This window comes from Boleophthalmus pectinirostris, unplaced genomic scaffold, assembly GCF_026225935.1.
Source record: "Boleophthalmus pectinirostris isolate CB_2022bp ecotype Guang Dong unplaced genomic scaffold, ASM2622593v1 HiC_scaffold_11, whole genome shotgun sequence".
Lineage (NCBI taxonomy): Eukaryota > Metazoa > Chordata > Actinopteri > Gobiiformes > Gobiidae > Boleophthalmus > Boleophthalmus pectinirostris.
The window spans coordinates 21,024,119-21,041,618 of NW_026570994.1; the positions used below are offsets into that span (position 1 = coordinate 21,024,119).

The 17,500-nt window shown below is 39.2% G+C and overlaps 1 protein-coding gene across 5 annotated transcripts in view; it reads left to right on the forward strand.

Moving 5' to 3' along the window:
- The first annotated feature begins 5,652 nt into the window (after positions 1-5,652).
- Positions 5,653-17,500, forward strand: part of LOC110166292 (muscleblind-like protein 2a) — a 168,103-nt gene continuing 156,255 nt past the window's right edge. For 4 of the 5 annotated variants that reach the window (XM_055166206.1, XM_055166214.1, XM_055166199.1 and 1 more), the window contains exon 1: positions 5,654-5,939. The gene's annotated coding sequence lies outside the window, so the exon portion shown is untranslated. Of the gene's footprint in view, positions 5,940-17,500 lie in introns of all 5 variants that reach the window. The other variant, XM_055166185.1, reaches the window with a different exon arrangement.

Consider the following 17,500-nt stretch of genomic DNA (forward strand, 5'->3'; position numbering starts at 1 on the left):
AGAAAGTCCTACAGAGTTCAACAGAGTTCAACAAAGACCTACAGAGTCCTACAGAGTCTTACAAAGTCCTACAGTCCTCCAAAGAGTCGATGTGGAGTCCTACAGAGTCCAAGAAAGTCCTACAGGGTCCAACAGAATCCTACAAAGTCCTACAGAGTCCTACAAAGTCCTACAGAGTCCAACAGAATCCTACAAAGTCCTACAGAGTCCAGTGGAGTCCAGCAGAGTCCCACAGAGTTCAACAGAGTCCAAGAGAGTCCAGCAGAGTCCTACAAAGTCCTACAGAGTCCTACAGAGTCCAACAGAGTCCAGCAGAGTCCTACAAATTCAAACCTAGTTCAACAGAGTCCACCAAAGTCCTACAGAGTCCTACAGAGTTCTACAAAGTCCTGCAGAGTCCTACAAAGTCCAACAAAGTCCAACAGAGTCCTACAGAGTCCTACAGAGTCCAACAGAGTCCCAAAAAGTCCTACAAAGTCCTACAGAGTCCTACAGAGTCCACAGAGTCCTACAGAGTCCCACAGAGTCCTACAGAGTCCAACAAGTCCTACAGAGTCCAGAGTCCACAGAGTCCCAAAGAGTCCTACAGAGTCCTACAGAGTTCTACAGAGTCCCACAGAGTCAAGTCAACAGAGTCCCAAAGAGTCCTACAAAGTCCTACAGAGTCTACAGACAGAGTACAGAGTCCAGAGTCCTACAGAGTCCACAAAGTCCTACAGAGTCCTACAGAGTCCAACAGAGTCCTACTAAACCAGGACTAAACAAGGGAATAAACCAGGGACTAAACTAGGACTAAACCAAATCCAAACCAAGATTAATCTGGGCCTAAACAAGAAATAAATCAGATTTGAACCAGACCTAAACCAGGACGAAGCCAGACTGGAACCTGGGGCTAAAGCAGGATTAACTAGGGACTAAACCTGATATGAACCAGGACTAAATCAAGACTAAACCAGGACTAAACCAAGGACAGAAAAAGGACTAAACTAGGACGAAATCAGGACTAAACCATATCTAAACCAGGGCTAAGCCAGGGACTGAACCAGATCAGATGTCTGGGGCTAAACTAGGACTAAATTAGGGGCTAAACCAGATGTGAACCAGGATTAAACCAGGACTAAACCAGGGCTAAACAAGGGAATAAACCAGGGACTAATCTAAATCCAAACCAGGTACTAAACCAGAACAAAACCAGGGACTAAGCGGAATAAGTCAGGAATAAACTAGGGACTAAACCAGAACTAAAACAGGGATTAAACCAGGGAATAAACCAGGGACTAAACCAGAACTAAACCAGGGACTAAACCAGGGACTAAACCAGGATTAAACCAGGGACTTAACAAGGACTAACCCAGGAATAAATCAGGGGACTAAACCAGATCTGAACCAGACCTAAACCAGATCGGAACCTGGGGCTAAACCAAGGACCAAAAGAGGGACTAAACCAAAATCAAACAAGGGACTAAATCAGAACTAAACCAGGGACTAAGACAAGAATAAACCAAGACTAAACCAGGAATAAACCAGGGCAATGAAGTATTTTCCGGTCTTATTTTATTTTTAATTGTTTTTAATCAAATCTACTTTAAGAATTCTAAGATAAACACAAAAACGTTGAATACAAAACATCCCCACACGCTGTCGCAGAAACCGCATTTGACGTTGAGTGACAAACGCTGTGAAATGTAAACAGAATAGGCCAGTGTCTCGTCCGACCGCATCCCCGTCTTTACCCACAGTCCTTTGCTGCACAGAGCGCTCTTTATCGCCTGTACGTCCATTGTGTTTGCACATGGTGTAGGCAGCAGTCGCTCGTCTTAAACAAGGCTAAACTCTATGTCGTTTCTGGACGTTCATTACCGTTTTGGACTTTTGTGAACTGACTGGACGGTTGTTGACGAGACGCTAAAAAACAACAGAGCTCTGTGTGTCGGCAGACGCTCCGCCAAAACAGATGTGCCCAATTACGGGATAAATGCTGTAAGAAAATGTCCAAAATGCTAAGAAACAAGTAAAAAATACCCCCAAATAAACATAAATATACACCTAAAACAAATATTACACTTTTTTTACTTAATTAAAATAGAATTACAGTTTGTTTCTTTTAAATTGACAAAATGCTGTAAGAAAATGTCCAAAATGTAAGAAACAAGTGAAAAATACCCCCAATAAAAATATAAATATACACCTAAAACAAATATAACACTTTTAAATTAAAATAGAATTACAGTTTGTTTCTTTTTAATAAATGCTAAAAAATGTAATAAAACAAGTGAAAAATACAAATAAATATAAATATACACCTAATAACACTTTTTTACTTCATTAAAATAGTTACAGTTTGTCTTTTCTAAATTGTAAATGTTAAAAAATGTAAAATGAAACAAGTGACAAATATTCAAAATAAATATAAATATAAACATTTTAAATATGTAAAATAAGTATTACGTTTTTCTTACTTTGAATTACAGTTTGTCTCTTTTCCAAATGAGAACTAACTAACGACTAACTACTGGGACTAAAACAAGAATAAACCAGGGACTAAACCAGAACTAAACCAGGGACTAAACCAGGACTAAACAAGGAGTAAATCAGGGACTAAACCAGGACTAAACTAGTGACTAAAGCAAATCTAAACCAGGATTAATCTAGGCCTAAATCAGGGACTAAACAAGGACTAAATTTGATATAAACCAGGAGTAAACCAGGACTAAACCTGAGACTAAACCACGACTAAACCAGGACTTAACTAGGGCTAAACCAGGACTAAATCAGGGACTAAACTAGGGACTAAACCAGGACTAAATCAGGACTAATCCAGGACTAAACCAGGACTAAACCAGGACTAAACCAGGACTAAACCAGGACTAAACCAGGACTAAATCAGGGACTAAGCCAAGACTAAATCAGGGACTAAACCAGGAATAACTCAGTGACTAAACTAGGACTAAACAAGGACTAAACCAAATTCAAACTAGGATTAATCCGGCCCTAAATCAGGGACAAAACAAGGAATAAATTTGATCTAAAAAAGGACTAAACCAGGGACTAAGTCAGGCATAAACCAGGACTAAACCAGGAAATCAATCCTTATAAAAACACTTTTGGAAATATAAAATATTACGTCTCTCTAAACAGTTGGGGTTGTGCACTGCCATGAGTCTGACGATACAAAACATATCATAATATACATGTTATGATTTGATATATCCTTATATATTCCGATATATTCCGATACTAAAACATAGAACGATATATTGTGATTTATCAATAATTACTTCTATTAATACAGTCAACTGCACCTTCACAAGAACACAATTGTATGGAATATAATTGAGACAAATGTTTAAATCATCAAAAGAGTGAATGTAACTAATGAATTTTTGTGAAAAATTATTGAAAAAATCTATTCGGACACATTTTTAATCTATTTGAGTATTGTGCAATGAAGTATCACGATATATCACTGAATCGATTTTTTCTTACACCTGTACTAAACCAGGACTAAACACAGACTAAACCAGGACTAAACACAGACTAAACCAGGACTAAACACAGACTAAACCAGGACTAAACACAGACTAAACCAGGACTAAACACAGACTAAACCAGGACTAAACACAGACTAAACCAGGACTAAACACAGACTAAACCAGGACTAAACCAGGACTAAACACAGACTAAACCAGGACTAAACACAGACTAAACCAGGACTAAACCAGGACTAAACACAGACTAAACCAGGACTAAACACAGACTAAACTAGGACTAAACAGACTAAACCAGGACTAAACACAGACTAAACCAGGACTAAACCAGGACTAAACACAGACTAAACCAGGACTAAACCAGGACTAAACACAGACTAAATCAGGACTAAACCAGACTAAACCAGACTAAACACAGACTAAACCAGACTAAAAGACTAAACAGGACTAAACACAGACTAAACACAGACTAAACAGACTAAACACAGATAAACACCAGACTAAACCAGGACTAAACACAGACTAAACCAGGACTAAACCAGACTAACTAAACACAGGACTAAACACTAAAACTAAGACTAAACCAGGACTAAACACAGACTAAACCAGGACTAAACCAGACTAAACACCAGACTAAACCAGGACTAAACACAGAGTAAACCGGGACTAAACCAGGACTAAACTAGGACTAAACCAGGACTAAATCAGGACTAAACCAGGGCTATATCAGAAATAAAACAGAACTAAAATTAGGACAAAACTAGGACTAAACCAAGACTAAACCAGGTTTAACCTCTTGAGACCCTGCGTCTTCATATTTTTTTGCCTCTTATTGTGGAGATATCACAACACTGAACCAATTTCAGTGAAACAAAAATCAACAAGAATCTTCTACAGCAGCTCCCAAAACAAAAAACAGCAGGGTAAAGTTTATATCCAAATGTTATGAATGAAACCAACGTATTTATGTACAATTATGTCTCTGTCTTCATGTGGCATTAAAATTTGACACATTTTAGTGATCACAGCAGACGAGAGCATCAGGAAATGTCACGTCCTCGTTTGACGACATTGGGACGATGTAATCTTATTGATTGTATTGATTTTTGTTAGATAAACTTGGGAATATTTAGATGAGTTTATAGTGTTGTAGTCAAAACCGCACTAATCCAGACTAAGACCAGTCCGAGACCACAGAGTCCCGAGACCAGCACAAGACCAAGACCTCTGAGGGTCGAGACTGAGACTTTTAAAGGCCAAAACTGACACAAGACCGTGACCAAGCGCCATCAAGACCGAGACAAGACCGTAAAAACGCGGTCTTGAGGCCGGTCACGAGACCAAGACCGATTTACGACGCTCGAGTTTACAGTTGTCAATAGTTAATTTAAGCGGTACATTTGCTTAAAGTAAAGTTTTAACATATTTAAAAAGTTTATAGGCGTAAACACTTGTTAGATGGTGAAGATAACGATTTTTTTTTACCAATGGTGTCTATTTGTGTGCAAGTAGAAATAAAAAATAAAATTAAAATAAAAAATGCACACCAGACAAAAGGTCTCAAGAGGCTAAACCGGGTCTAAACCAGCACTTTTACTATTTTTATGTGAGGAAGTTTTTATTTGTTAAACTTGTATTGACCCAGTAGAAGCAGCCTACGCCGTACTTTGCTTTTCCGTTCTTTATTTTGCCTGAAACAGCTTGAAAACCGTAGCCTACACGTTTCATACCAAAATACGACCTCTTTGTGATTATTTACGACATTAATAAACCAATATCATCTTCGTAATGTTTAATTTAATCAGATTTTTGACGGGAAAATGCACAGACGGAGGCAGACGGCTTCGTAAATCAGCGGCTCCATCTTCCCCATTTACTGCTGTTTCCACGGCAACAGCTCCCCCCTCCCTTTACCCTCGCTTCATGCGGACCGTACCACTCGGGAAATAGGGGACGACGGCAAAACATGACCGATTAAACTCACAAACTCGACACGAGTTATGAAAAACATCGAGCTAAACTTAATCAGAAACGTGTTAAAGCTAAATTAAACGTGTTAAACGGGTGGAATTTGGATTTAAAGTGGAATTTTTGTTGTTGTTATTGCTGTAAAAACCCCTATTTCGATTCTTGAGTCAACAATCCCTCGAACTGTCAAAATCGCTTGTTGCTTCTAACCTAGCCTTAAAAGTAGTTAGCGATCTAGCTCTAGGCGCAGATAGCCGCATTTTAGCCACACAAAAAAAGCTTAAAAGTTCATTTCTAACCAGGATTTGCCACGTTTTTCATTTTAGGATAGCGCCGCGGTGTTGTCGGACGGAGGAGGACCGAGCGGGGCGTGCGTGCTGGCTGTCCCCGACCCCCGAAAAGCCGAAAAGCGATCGCAACCGCCGCTTTTTTTGGGGAGGATTTTGCGTCTACAGCTGGACGTGACAAGCGAGACGACGTCAGGTAAGAGCACGCGGGTTGTATCTTAGTCAAACCTCGCATTTTTTGGGGGTATTTCTAACACGTTTTTTTTTTTTTTTTTTTTTTTTCCCCTTTTTTTTTTTTTTTTTTTGCCGTTTCAACTGTGTGTAAAATGGCTCGTAGGTAATGGAGCGAAAAATCTGCGTAGGTAGCGTGAGGTCGGACGTGTTTAAAGTGGACACGGCTCTACAAAAAATAAATTAATAAATAAATAAATCACGGCACTCTATAGGCGGAAAAAAAGTGAAAATAAAACAGCACCCATTACGTCATGTTTGTCTGCACCCTGCCTCTTTCCCGGGACACGCTTTTTGGCTTTTTACCGCAGTAGCGAACTTGCACATCCCATTAAAAAAAAAAAAAAAAAAAAAAAAAAAAAAAAGTACAACACGATTTCTCATTTATTTATTATTACGCTAAAAATACATTGATTTGATACATCGATGACCGCTAATTCAATGTAATTAACGCACTTTTACGTGTAATTAACAGTGCATACGCTAAAAAAAGTACGTATATTTTGTTGTTTTTTTATGTATCGAGCTGTTGCACACCTGTCTGGACTGTGTAATTTTTGGTGTCGTAATTAACCTTGTTGATAGGTCAGGCATTGTAGTTTTGACATCGTAGCTAATAGTATGCCCCGTAATAAGGAAGCAAACGCAGCCATAACCTTGAGACACGTACTGAACATTTACGATGCACTTGGAATACTGTGTTACCTGCAAAATTATGTAAGAGGTGATAATGTTTTTGATATGGACACGTTTGCAGAGCGTGGTGCATAAATTCAAGATCGTAAAATAATCCCTTTTTATTGCTATTATTTATTACTTAGTCATTATTCAGGTACATAGTTGCCGGAGTCTGTCGTTCTAAGAATAAGTCAGTTTATATTTTCTGAAGTTTGTCATATAGAGCGATATGTTTTTTTTTTAGTAAACTAAGGACTAAACTGGATCTGGACAAGGACTAAACCAGGACAAAACCAGCACTATGCAAGGACTAAACCAGGATTAATCCGGGACTAAATCAGGGACTAAACAAGGACTAATCCAGATCCAGGACAAAATAAACCAGGGACTAAACCAGGACTGAACAGGGACAAAATCAGGACTAAACCAGCACTATGCACAGACTAAACCAGATCTAAACCAGGATTAATTCCGGACTAAATCAGGGACTAAACCAGGAGTCAATCGGATACAAACCAGGACTAAACCAGAACTAAATAAACCCGGGACTAAACCAGGACTGAACAGGGACTAAACCAGGACCAAACCAGCACTATGCAAGGACTAAACCAGTATTAATCCAGATCTAAATCAGGGACTAAACAAGGATGAAATCAGATCCAATCCAGGACTAAACCAGGACTAAACCAGAACTAAGTGAGGGACTAAAACAAAAATAAATGAGGGCCTAAACCAGAACTAAGACAGGGACTAAACCAGCACTATGCATGGACTAAACCAGATCTAAACCAAGATTAATTTGGGACTAATCAGAGACTAAACAAGGAGTAAATCAGATTCAAACCAGCTGCTAAACCAGGACTAAACCAGATCTAAACCAGGGACTAAACCAGGAATAAACCAGGACTGAACTAGGAAGAAATCAGGGACTAAATCAACTCCAAACCAAGACTAAACCAGGAAATGTATACGTATAAAAACACTTATAATTTTGCACATAAAATATTGAGTTTCCCCTTATTTTGACCCAATTTTGCAATAATGGTTTTGCAGTTCTTCTTATCAAACAGGCCACTTGAAATCTTGCCTACTTTAAGAATTTTAAGATAAACACAAATTGTCAAATAGTTTAGCAAGCTCTTTTTTTTTTTCTATTTAAACAATTGCTGAAATATTGACCTGAATATTAACACACAGACTGTATAAAGAAACTGTTCGTATATATACAGTGCACATGTAACGATATCCGAATCTCTCGGTACGATATTATCACGATACTATCACGATATTTTGTGGACGCTGATATAATTGGAAATAGGAAACTTTTTTGCTTTTAAAACACCTTGACAAGAATTTGGTGTGATTTATTTCCGTCATAATCCCAAGAATTCAAGTGAAAAACATGTTTCTTCGTGTTGTCTGCGCTGAAATGAATCATGGGATATGTAGTTCCCGAAGTTTATCAACTGTTACTACTATAAAACAACGCATTTAAGTAAAGGAACTTGTAATTCGACATATTGTGACAGTCCCGTGATATTATTGTGAGACTTTTGACGATACGCTATCACGATAATCTAAACTCTTATTTATTTTGTGTTATAATGTTGTAAAACCATTAGCATTTAGTCCTGCTCATCATTTAAATCATTGAAAATATCTAAAACGTCGGCTTCACTTTGGCTCCAGTCGCCTTCATTCCAGAATTCTGAACGTTCTTATGACTTGGGATTTTAAAGGGTCTAAAAGTGCAATAAAAATACAACTCTTAACGTTCTCTCATTAAATCTGACCTTTTCAAAATAAGAGTTTGGCTTCGGGCAGTTTCGGCTTTTCATTGCAAGTTACAAGTTTAGTGCTGTTCATTTTTACAATTTATTAAGATTGAAAATTGTTTTTTAATGTTACCACAAAAAAAAACTAACAAAAAAAACATTAAACAACTATTAGTTTCATTTAGAGCTGTACAAAAAAAATCAGTTAAACCGTTAAGTTCAAATCAGTTTGTTTTAAAGAAAATAAATTGATTTCTGTCACTTTCTCGTGTTGGAAATCGCGTCGGAATTGAAAGAAAGTCTCACCGCAGGCGCAGGAAGCTGGGTTTTAGAAATGATGTGTTGTTTTATCTCATAAAAACGAAGACAGATTTCTCTCGGTGCGTTAAATATGATTACTGACAGCGACGAGTTTCTGTGATTTGCAAAACGTTTTTAGCGGAGAGGGGAAAAAACAAACGAAAATTGAAGCGTTTGGGAAAAAATTAATTTTATTTTTAGGCAAAATCACCCAGCGCGAGTTTAATTTAAAACAATTAGATGAAAATTTGACTAAAATCACTTCACGTCCAGCTGAATGAGACACTGTTTTATGTTTATTTTATTTTATTCAATATGACGACTTAAAAATAATAGACTTTGTTGTTAAGATCTCATACGGGGGGGTTTACAGATTACAGACGAGGCATTTTTTTTGTTATATTTTAAAAAAGAAAATGAAATTGAAAATCTCCAGATACTGAAACCCATTAATTGTCCGTGACTGCATCAACTAAGTCGTTAATCATGTTTTCTTTCACAGTCAGTCCTGAGTGATTAATACCATCTCTTTCTAAAACTGTAATTATTCATTCATTCAGTTTTTTTGCTTTTGCTTTTTAGAGAAGAAATCATCAGTTTTGTGTTCAGGCCAAATCACCCAGCCCTAGTTTAATTTAAAACAAAATTAGACTAAAATTAGACTAAAATCACTTCTGCTAAAGCCAAACGGCACTCTGTAGTTTTGTTCTCTCATAAAATTACTTAAACATAATACATTTTTGTCAAGATTTCACATGGACGGGCCTATAAATCACAGACAAACCCTTTTTTGTGTACAGTCGTCCCTTTTTTAGTGCAATTTTGCTGACTTTTTTTAAACAGTGTATAAGTGTGTTATTGTGTTCCTCCCCCTGCGTCCTGATTGGCTGTAGACCGCTGTCAATCACTCACCTCCGTGCCATGTCTCCTGTTCAGTACAGAATGTGTTCAGACAAATTTACATAAATGTTCGATCTCTAGTCCTGTTTTAGTCCTGTTTTAGTCCTGGTTCAGTCCTGGTTTAGTCCTGTTTTAGTCCTAGTTCAGTCCTGGTTTAGTCCTGTTTTAGTTCTAGTTCAGTCCTGGTTTAGTCCTGTTTTCCTGTTTTAGTCCTAGTTCAGTCCTGGTTTAGTCCTGTTTTAGTCCTGGTTCAGTCCTGGTTTAGTCCTGTTTTAGTCCTGGTTTAGTCCTGTTTTAGTCCTGGTTTAGTCCTAGTTCATTCCTAGTTCAGTCCTGTTTTAGTCCTGGTTTAGTCCTGGTTTAGTCCTGTTTTAGTCCTGGTTTAGTCCTAGTTCAGTCCTCGTGTTAGTCCTGGTTTAGACCTGGTTCAGTCCTGTTTTAGTCCTGCTTTAGTCCTAGTTCAGTCCTGGTTTAGTCCTAGTTCAGTCCTGGTTTAGTCCTGTTTTAGTCCTAGTTCAGTCCTGGTTTAGTCCTAGTTCATTCCTAGTGTAGTCCTGGTTCAGTCCTGGTTTAGTCCTGTTTTAGTCCTAGTTCAGTCCTGGTTTAGTCCTGTTTTAGTCCTAGTTCAGTCCTGGTTTAGTCCTGTTTTAGTCCTAGTTTAGTCCTAGTTCAGTCCTGGTGTAGTCCTGGTTCAGTCCTGGTTTAGTCCTGGTTCATTCCTTGTTTAGTCCTGTTTTTTTGGTTTTGTTTTGTTTTTTTTATCAAAATTGAAAATCTCCATATGTCGAAACCCATTCATTGTCCGTGACTGCATCAACTCAGTCGTTAATCATTTGGTCTTTCACATTCTGTTCTGAGTGATTAATACCATCTCTTTCTAAAACTGTAGTTCAAAAACAGTTTCATTTGACAGAGAAGACGCTGCACTTTGTGGACAGTAATTACCAAAATATGAACAATAAACCACGTGAATACTCATTTGAAAGCAATTTTTACGATAGAATTTTTAATCTTAATCTCAGCGTGACGAGATGAGAAAAACACCACTCAAATTCTTTATAACAAGTTTACAGTGCACCTCCATTTTTAGAAATCACCTTTGAAAATATCGTTATATCGTGTCGTTTAATGTGATGATACAGTATCAATATCGTGGGCTGCTGTATCGATATATCACCTAGAGTAATTTTTGGTTTATTTTACTAATGTTACTAATGTTTTACTAATATTTAACTAATGTTATTTTGTGTAAGTTACAAAAGTGTTGACATTTTCATTGTTTTGACAAGTAAATTTGATGTTTTTCATATTTTATTATTATTATTTGCACAAAACTGTGTAAACTTTTAGTATTACAGCCATGATTTAGTCTTTTTTTCACTGAACTGTGTGTATTTTACTGAATTATTTTGTTACAGCTGCAGTTTTGTTGCTTATTTAGACAAAGGAAACTTTTTTGATGATTAAAATGTTTGTGTTTCAGTTTAACTTTGCACAAGACGTGGTTTAACAAAGACTTTTAGTATCACAGCCACGATTTAGTTTTTATTTTTTTATTGAACCGTATCGAAATATATCGTATCGAATCGAGATATGTATCGCATCGGCAACTGCGTAATGATACCCCGCCTTGCAACTATTCCAAAAAATCATGTAACTTTTTGGTTGTGGGTTCCGTCGCCTTCTTGTTTCCATGGATACGTGATTAGTCTGCCTGGAATGTTCCACAGTGTGACTTTAAACAGCATTACTTTACATTTATTCAATTACAGATGGTGTTTTTAACTCAAAAATACCAAGAAAAACCAAAAAAACTGGCATTCTGGGTGCGATTGTTGCCGCCTCTCCGCAGATCTGACCTGTAACTTGGTCTGGTTTGGTTTCCACGCCAATAGAAAGGTTTAATGCCGCACTGTGAAACATTCCAGACGAAGTAATAGTAATAATAATAATAATAATAATAATGTCCACGGGGAAAAGCGTTTGACGGACGTAGAAAAGTTCCGCAATTCACTTTTTAAAACAACTTTATTTCTGATCGTTTTGACGCACGTTTTTAATCAAAGGTTTAAAACGTAATGGTGCAGCAGTGAAGTGAAGGAGCACATCCCCGTAACGTTTGATATGTGATCACTTCTAATAATAGCAGAAGGACACATGCTTTTCTATTGATCTGCCTGCGCTGGCCTACTTTCAGCTCCTGTGTTTGGCATGGCAACTGCGTATTACACAATGGACAGATTCTGATACCGCGATGGGAATAAAAACACTTTATTTACATTTTACACATTAAATCGTACAAGTTTCTTTTCTGTTCCCATGTGGGTTTATATGTGTGTAATCCTCAGTGGTCCAAGAGAGTACACTGGTCTAAAGTTACGTTCAGACCGCAGGGTTTAACGATCAATTCCGATTTTTTTTTTTTTTTTTTGTGAAATCGGATTTTTTTGTGTGTGAGGTTGTTCACATTTCCGATTAAATGTATGTAGGGCTGTCGCAAAAAGTGAATCGGCGCGGTACTAAGAGGCCCAGAGTCCCGCACGGGTCCGTTTTTAGAGACCTGCACCCGCCCGTTACCACCCGTGCAAGTGATAAACCAGTCCTGGTTTAGTCCTGGTTTAGTCTGTTAGTCCTGTTTTAGTCCTGGTTTAGTCCTGTTTAGTCCTGGTTTAGTCCTGTTAGTCTGTTTAGTCTTGGTTTGTCCTGTTTAGTCCTGGTTTAGTTCTGTTTTAGTCCTGGTTCAGTCCTGTTTTAGTCCGGGTTTAGTCATGGTTTAGTCCTGGTTTTAGTCCTGTTTTGTTTCCTGGTTTAGTCCTGATTTTAGTCCTGGTTTTAGTCCTGGTTTAGTCCTGGTTCAGTCCTGTTTAAGTCCTGTTTTAGTCCTCTTTTAGTCCTGTTTTAGTCCTGTTTTAGTCCTGTTTAGTCCTGTTTTTTAGTCCTGTTTAAGTCCTGTTTTAGTCCTCTTTTAGTCCTCTTTTAGTCCTGTTTTAGTCCTGATTTAGTCCTGGTTTAGTCCATTTCCATTTTTCATTTAAACACAAAATCAAAAATTGTGAAGAAAATAGTTGTTTTTTCATTTTCTTATTTTTAGTTTTATTTTGAAAAAACGAAATGAACGAATGAGATTCTCGAAATACAGTTTATTTAATATTCAAAGTTTATTTTATTCATTTTATATTTTAAACATCCCAAAACTGCTCCAAGATTCATATTTGTAGCCTGTATTTATTTCCAATTTGAACAGTTTTTGCATAAATTATCAATAACAAAGTGTGTTTTTTGAGAGAGAAATGCTGATTAAATGCATCTTTTGAATAATCGTGATTTCAATATTGACCAAAAATAATCGTGATAATGATTTTTTACGTAATCGAGCAGCCAAACACACAAAAAAAACACAACTCCAGATCGAATCTATTAAAACACAGCTCAGAAAACAACAAATATAAACCCTAATACTGAAACATCCACAGATGATTTGATTTGTTTTCCTTTGGTCGATATAAAAGGCCGTGTGGGGTTGTTTGGGGTTGTTTGGGGTCAAGTGGGGCGTCAGTACAAAAGAGGAAGGAAGGGGCCTGGAGCTGTGTTTGTTTTCCTCTTTACAAATCTATTTAGGATCGGACGCTATCAGTGGATTCGGGAACAGCTACGTGGAAAAACAATGAAGGGATCTCACAAAATACAAGAATCTGAAGGTGCGTTTTGTAATTTTTGTCGTTTGTTTGTTTCTGTGGAGGTGATAAGATTAAAATTAAACCGTAAAACAGAATTATGCCTAAAAATCTATAATAAATGTGCAGTATTGTTTAAAAAATACAAAGTACACTAATAAAATGAATAAATTACAGTTTAGTTTCTATTTATAATGAGTCATAGAAGCTCGTGACTCAACAGGCCGATCGCTTTGTCATAAATGTTCCAGAGTACGTCATTAAACTTTCATTTTTTTGCATTTATTTAAGTTATTTAAGTGTTGCCAAAATGTGTATTAAATTTGCCTCGCTTAGCATCTCCATGGAGACGAGCGGGTGGCGGACCCTCAACCAGAAAAGTTACATAGTGCAGCTTTAAAGGACCCGTATCACGTAATTTTTTATTTTTTTTAAATTTATGTACTAATGTTGTTTCCTCGTCACAGTCAGACCTGGAGTTGTGTTTTGTTTCATTCACACATGTTAGACACACAAAATGCTCTGTTCCACCTTGTGATGTCACATGGTAATACAGGAAGTGCTCCATACACCTTCACTAGAATCATTTGGATAATTTCAGCCCTGGAATTTCCTGTCTCTTCTAAACAAAAAGTAAAAGGAGGTAGGACTGTCGCGGTTAGGGAGTTTCTCCTGCTCAACAGTATGTGATGATATTGCACCACCCCACATCTCCCGGTGTTATAATAATCCCTACGGCTCTGAAAACTCTCTGATGATGATGATGCTGCTGCAGATGCACATGTACTTTGGTTGTCGTGTGGATATAGTGTGTGTGTAGTGTGTGTGTAGTGTGTGTAGTGTGTGTGTAGTGTGTGTGTAGTGTGTGTGTAGTGTGTGTGTGTGTGTGTAGTGTGTGTGTAGTGTGTGTGTAGTCTGGGAGAAGGAACATTTGACTTTGGAACAAGTGCCGCTGCTTCTCTCCAGCTCTCACTGTGGCAGCTCGGGTCAGAGTCCTGCTCCAGGTCGGGTCAGAGTCCTGCTCCAGGTCGGGTCACAGTCCTGCTCCAGGTCGGGTCACAGTCCTGCTCCAGGTCGGGTCAGAGTCCTGCTCCAGGTCGGGTATCTGCGGACTTAAGAGACAGAGCCCCAAGCACGAGCACGTGGAGCAGGTGTCCGCAAAGCGCGATCGAGCGACGGCTGCACTTACCTGCGTGCGGCTCGGAGCTGCTGCGGTCCTTTCGCCTGCGGTCACCTGACGGTCTATGTGGACTAGGGATGGGCATTCGATTAAATTTTCTTAATCGATTAATCATTAACGTTTTTTATATTAAAATTATCATCATTATTATTGCTATCTGCACGACTAATCTGCATAAATAAATTCAACTTTACGACATATAAACCGTAACGACTCTAGAGCCACATCAGCTGTTTGACATTATAATGTGTTTAATTCAGTTTTGTGCAACTTTCACTGAAACGAAACTTAAAACCACATCGCTAATTTGCGTAAACTAAGCGAAGAAAAAAACAGCTCTTGTGTCGCTGATGCGGCATGACTCAGGTGAATACAGGTCAGTGTGACCAGATTTGTGTTTGTTAAAACCAGGACAGCGTACGGGGGGAGGGGGCGGGGCCTCGTCATCCACATTGAGCGACTCTCACCTGGTAAAACTTTTTCCCACTGGACACAGAAACATATGTGCTGCTTTATCCACTGTGCACATGGACTCACACTTGTCCCAACGCAACGGAAAGTGTGGAATTTCTTGTACAAATCCTGGTTAAATCCACATTTGTGCTTCGGTTCGTTACAGACTGACCCACTGTTTGTGTCTCGCTCCTTCTGATGCAGAGACACATGTACACACCTGTTTGGTCACGATACACACAGCAACCTACACTCGGTTTGTCGATTAAAATGAACGTAATCGATGAAATTCTTAATGATCAATTTTCAATTAATTGACTAATCATGCCCATCCCTAATGTGGACACACCTTTAGTCCTGGGTTAGTCCTGGGTTAGTCCTGGGTTAGTCCTGGGTTAGTCCTGGGTTAGTCCTGGGTTAGTCCTGGGTTAGTCCTGGGTTAGTCCTGGGTTAGAGTCCTGGGTGAGTCCTGGGTTAGTCCTGGGTTAGTCCTGAGTCCTGGGTTAGTCCTGGGTTAGTCCTGGGTGAGTCCTGGGTTAGAGTCCTGGGTTAGTCCTGGGTTAGTCCTGGGTGAGTCCTGGGTTAGTCCTGGGTTAGTCCTGGGTGAGTCCTGGGTTAGTCCTGGGTTAGTCCTGGGTTAGTCCTGGGTGAGTCCTGGGTTAGTCCTGGGTTAGTCCTGGGTTAGTCCTGGGTGAGTCCTGGGTGAGTCCTGGGTTAGTCCTGGGTTAGTCCTGGGTTAGTCCTGGGTTAGTCCTGGGTGAGTCCTGGGTTAGTCCTGGGTGAGTCCTGGGTTAGTCCTGGGTTAGTCCTGGGTTAGTCCTGGGTTAGTCCTGGGTTAGTCCTGGGTTAGTCCTGGGTTAGTCCTGGGTTAGTCCTGGGTTAGTCCTGGGTGAGTCCTGGGTGAGTCCTGGGTTAGTCCTGGGTTAGTCCTGGGTTAGTCCTGGGGTAGTCCTGGGTTAGTCCTGGGTGAGTCCTGGGTGAGTCCTGGGTGAGTCCTGGGTTAGTCCTGGGTTAGTCCTGGGTTAGTCCTGGGTCCTGGGTTAGTCCTGGGTTAGTCCTGGGGGTGAGTCCTGGTGAGTCCTGGGTGAGTCCTGGGTGAGTCCTGGGTGAGTCCTGGGTGAGTAGTCCTGGGTTAGTCCTGGGTTAGTCCTGGGTTAGTCCTGGGTGAGTCCTGGGTTATCACGGTCACAAGTGGAATGTTAACAGGTCTGGGCGGGTTCGCGTCTCTAAAAATGGACCTGTGCATGTTGTTGGCCCAACATGCACCGCAGTGATTCATTTTTCCGGTTTTTGCAACAGCCTTAAAAGGAGCTGTTACCTTGAAAATGACTATTTTGCAACATCACAAGTTGGAACAGAGCATTTTGATCTTTGGAGATACAGACAACGACAAAGCAGAATGAAAAAACCCAACTACTAGGTCTGTTTTTGAGGAGGTAACAACATTATAACACGATTTAGAATGTATTTTTTGTTTAAAATGTGAACTTTGAACAGAAATCTACAATGAAAAATCCAAATTATGCCATTTCTAGCTTTATTTTGTGCAATTCTTCTTCAAAATTGGCTCTGCAGTCATTATATCAAACCTACAGTATGTTGACACTTTCACTCTATAATACTCGACATATGCTGAGCCCATCTGGTCCCAAACATACAGACGTACATACAGACCGCACGAGATGTAACCGATGGAAACCAGCGCCGTAGATGAGAAATCTCTATACCTCTATCGCTGTTTTTTAATTTTATTTATTTATTTATTCATAGCGTCTGACATCACCTGACACAGTGACCTTTCCGCGTGGCCTGGAAAGCTCGCGTCTCCGCAGGATCCGTACCCCACTGAGCTCTGTTCATTAGCGAGTCCAAAACACGCGCGGCGAGGCTGAGCACAACAGGGCCGCGGCGTAGGAGGAGGCGAAATGATCGAGCGCGATCATCAGAAAGGGACGCTCTGATTTGAGATTGTTGACGTTAAAGATCCGATATTACACAAAACTGATTCTCGTGAGGTTTAAAGTCGTGTTATAATGTTGTTTCCTGCTCCAAAACAGACCTGGACTCACACACGTTTGAGTAAATCTTTGTTATTCTTCGTCTTTCTACATTTCCAAAGCTCAAAATGCTCTGTTCCTCCTTGTGATGTCATGAAGCGGTAGTTTTATTAGTAGGGTTGTAACGATATCCAAATCTCTCTGTACGATATTATCACGATACGCATCTCACGCTACGATATTTTTTGCGATATTTTGGAGAGGCTGATGTAATTGTAGATAGGACACTTTTTTTGCTTTTAAAATACCTACATACATACATATTTCTTCATGCTGTCTGTGCTGAAATGAATCATGGGAGATGTAGTTCTTGATGTTTATAAGCTGTTACTACTTGGAACTTGTGATTCGATATATTGTGACAGCCCACGATATTATTGTGAGACTTTCGATATCACGATATTTCCGTTATTGTTGCATCCCGATTTAACTTCACTTCAGAACATGTTTGTAGAAGACAGGAGATTTTGTTGTTTATGGAGGAAAAAATGATGGTACTTCAAAAAATG